General features: G+C 44.6%; 1 pseudogene; it reads right to left on the reverse strand.

Moving 5' to 3' along the window:
• Positions 1–1906, reverse strand: LOC115308403 (annotated as a pseudogene).
• Between the last annotated feature and the right edge of the window lie 2023 nt (positions 1907–3929).

Here is a 3929-nt window from a genome sequence, read left to right on the forward strand (position 1 = left end):
CTAAAACGCAGACACAAAGTCTTCAACAAAGCTCTTTTCAGCATCTCCCAGTTTCTTCATTCTGCACTCTCCGCACAAATGAACGCCCTCCTCGATAAGATCCTTGCCCAAGTCGTCCATGTCCTTTGCCAGAGCCAGAACGAGGCCACCAGATGACTTGTCCTCAGCTAGAGCGTATATATCCAACTTCTTCTTAATGACACCCTTGATGACATCAGGAACCGTAATCTCAACTATGCCCTTGCCGACGTTCGCGACAAACGTGCCAGCTTTCACTAATCATGTCTTCACTTTGCGCCACAATTCCTTGAAAAAATATTCCGCCGTCTGCAAAAAAGAAAACATTTGGTACAGTCATCTTAACGGTGTCGAAGATGTCGTGACGTGGTAAAGCATGCCAATATTCGAACAAGATATGGCCCTAAAAATATAAAAAAGTCTGTAATTGATAACGTAAACTTTACATTAAAGGGAAGCTAAAAAAAGTTCTTGGGAAAAAAAGTGAAAGCCGTTTACAACTCCCTGTAACGCCGAATTAGAGCGCAGCTCTTGAGGAGGAGGAGGGAAGGGCACTGAGGAGAGGCTATACACCTCCTCCTCCTCGTTCTCGTCCTCCTCCTCTCATTCTTCAATCTTTTCCGGGGGGGGGGTCACCTGACCTCGTAAGGGGGTCATGTGACCTCGGGGGAGGACGGTCACGTGACCTCGGGGGGGGGGGGGGGGGTTACGTCACCTCAGGGGAGGGGGGTCACGTGACGTGGGGGGTCACGTGACCTCGGGAGGGGGGTCACGTGACCTCGGGGGGGGGGGGGGTTACGTTATCTTTTACACTCGGGGTAAGAGTAAACTCGAATCTTCTAGAAGTACGGAGAAGCGTTCCTTCTCAGTAATGCACGCGGCATTACGCTGCACAGCCATCACTTCAGGAGGTGTTCATGCTTTGCAGCACGAACTTTCATGCCTTTGGCGCATTCCCGAAGAGTCTGTCCAACCAGAACTGCCTCCTCACCCACCTTCTTCATCTCTTTGTCGACAATAACGTCGAAGGGGTCGAACTCTTCTTCCTTTTTCTCAAGGCCAGCTGAAAGAAACAATTTGCATACCAGAAACAATTTGCATACCTGGATTGTTGAGTTAATTTCACATGCTATCTGATTATAGTAAAACATATTATAGGGACTTTGTACAAACAAAATTGCATGAATTATTCACCTGGTACAATATTAAAAACGACAAAACAGTGTGCCATTTTTATCAATCAAATTAACACGTCGACCCTCCCCCGCCCCTCTTCTCCTCTCTGCAAGAAAAAAAAAAAAGTCGAAGACTTTTTTTTAAATGGGAAAGGGTTTTCTGTTTTTGTAACAAATTTAGGACAGGCATTCCGAGTAATTATTTTTAATAGATATTGCATGAAGATGTTTTAGTAAGTAATAAAGACTATGACATATATACCGACAGTTTCAAGCGTTTGGTTGAAATATTTCATTGTCTGTATTGTAGGACACCCAACTATTTTACCATGGCTTATAATATGGGCCTAATTCAAACGTACAATTTTCACCAACAAACTCAACATTTGAAAAAGCGTCAACACCAACGGAGGCTGGAACCTCTGTTACTGTTGTAATCTTTCTCGCATTATTTACTATAAGAAAAAAAATTGAGAACGTCAAAAACCAATGCTTCCCGACGCTGCCTTGCTAACTTTGCTGATGTATTGATTTCACGGTAAAAAGATAATGATCTGAGTTCTGACTACTCAGTACAAATAACATTTGTTAGTGCGGAGCGCTGTTTTGCATTTCTGACCAGCAAATGTTTTGCGACATTCAGAATCAGAACTTCACTTACATGCCAAAACAACAAACCCAAAAAGAAGGCAAGCAACCATCACTTCCTTCATAATTTCTGAAATAAAACATTAAAAAATACGTTCAATCTGGAAATACAACCTGAAACTGTAATCCGCGAAAGGTTAAAGAAAATAAATTTCCATCGAAAACATCGGCATGTCAACTTCGCACTTAGAAATCCACCGTACTATAACCTCGTCCCTCTTCACTGAGATAAAAAATGAAGAACTTATTCATTTTAGGCAAATAATAATAGCAAAACAAAATGAGCATATACAGATCCTTAAAAAATAAATAAAAGGGGAGTGGAGTGACCATGGGTGTGACAAGTAGTGGGAGTGACCATGGGTGTGACAAGGTTTTTATACACATCCGCTAAAGTTATTTTACGGTTTGTATTTGTTTTAGGTGACGCGATACAAATTCCGTTTTCCACTTCGCTGAGGGCAACCCGGTGCCGTGTTTTCCTACAGGCGTTTTTGATCAAACAGAACGAGGCAACGGGCTTCGTTCAATAGGCAACTCTCGTGGATATTGCTTTTCTTATCATTTTGCATAGTCCTTTGGTCGCATCGTGTATATACACGTGGGGAACTCCCGGAAGAGATAGCCATGAGCACTTTATCTGCTAATAGTAAGAGAAAGAACAACGACAACATTTTTGAGATATCGTATTTAAAGCATCTCAAATATCTGTTGGTGAAAGGTTACCCCAATATCAACCGAACTTGCAGAGTGTTTATGTTTATAGCCGTTATCGACGAGGTTCTCCAGTTCCGCGTGCGTTTCGAGTTTGGTGCCTGGAAGGCGTCTTCGACTGGTGTGTTTAGAGTCCTAGATTCTGTCCATGCATACAAAGTGGCAATAAAGTAGCACTAAATGGCGCCAGAAAAAAAAAACGAGTGTCATTTTGTCAGATGTTGCAATTCTGGTGGTTGGTCGTAGAAGCTCCGGCAAAAAAGCACGAGCGAACGCGAGTGTCGCTGTCGTCACGACGTCCCAACTCTCGGCTGCCGCAGCTTGCAGGGACTGTCCCGTTGGAGAGCGACCCGCAGCAGAACAGGCGTCCGCCACACGCACCATCGCTGCTGTGACGCCACCAGGATCGCGGTCGGCGAAAGCATGAGGCTTCCATGATGTCATCGAGCGGAAATCGAGGAAGCACTTTTTATTGGACGAGGTACAAACACCTGTCGGAGGCGCTCTCCCGGCACCACAGTTTCGAGTATGTACGTCGTACCAATCTAAATAAAGCTGGAAAAGAATTGTACGCTAAATGTATTAATTTAACGTAACAATTTCTCCGCTAAGTTTATCGAAGAATCAGTGTGGAAATTGCGACGACACGGTGTCATTTGACGTCACTCTACACGACGTCAAAAAGACATTTGCCTATGTTTAGCGGAGAAGAGTGTCTCCGCAAAACGTTTGCGGGAATTGGGTGTCGCGTGACGTCATGGAGCCACGGCTGTGTAACGTCACGTCACGGCAGTGTAACTGCGTTCAGCGTCTCGGCTGTCGGAGCAGTTCATGTTCTCGACGACATTCGGTTTGTTTGCAGCTTTGGCCGGGTCGGTGAGCCACCGAGGATGACGTCATTCCCAGGCCTTAGCTCCTCGGTGGAATTGGTAGAATAAAGAAACCAACCGAAAACTTTTTTTTTTTTTTGTGCAGATGGGATTGTACAATTTTACTTCGGACTGATTAAGCCACTCTTCATGCGGATATTTTTGGGGGGCTGAGACGAATGCGCTTCTACCGACCACACTTTTCTTTATTAAAACTTTTTAAACACACTTTGTTTATATGAATGGCTTCTAACAACTTTCTGTAACGCACTCCCGTAACGGAAGAAGGTCCTACGAGTGCTGCGTAAGCCTCCGACATGGGACTCGCGTCGTCACTGACGGAACCGGAGCCCTGGCGGAACGCTAACACGGCGCTCGTGTTGAATTCGTTCTCCGAGTTGCTCTCTGGTTGTTGATGTAAAACGTTCAGCCTCTCTGCCTCGTCACTTTGTTGGTGCCCAAATTTGTTGGAGCATAATATCTATGTTTAATTTATTGCAGTCAC

Source organism: Ixodes scapularis, unplaced genomic scaffold (genome assembly GCF_016920785.2).
Source record: "Ixodes scapularis isolate PalLabHiFi unplaced genomic scaffold, ASM1692078v2 PGA_scaffold5__190_contigs__length_132052651, whole genome shotgun sequence".
NCBI classification, from domain to species: domain Eukaryota; kingdom Metazoa; phylum Arthropoda; class Arachnida; order Ixodida; family Ixodidae; genus Ixodes; species Ixodes scapularis.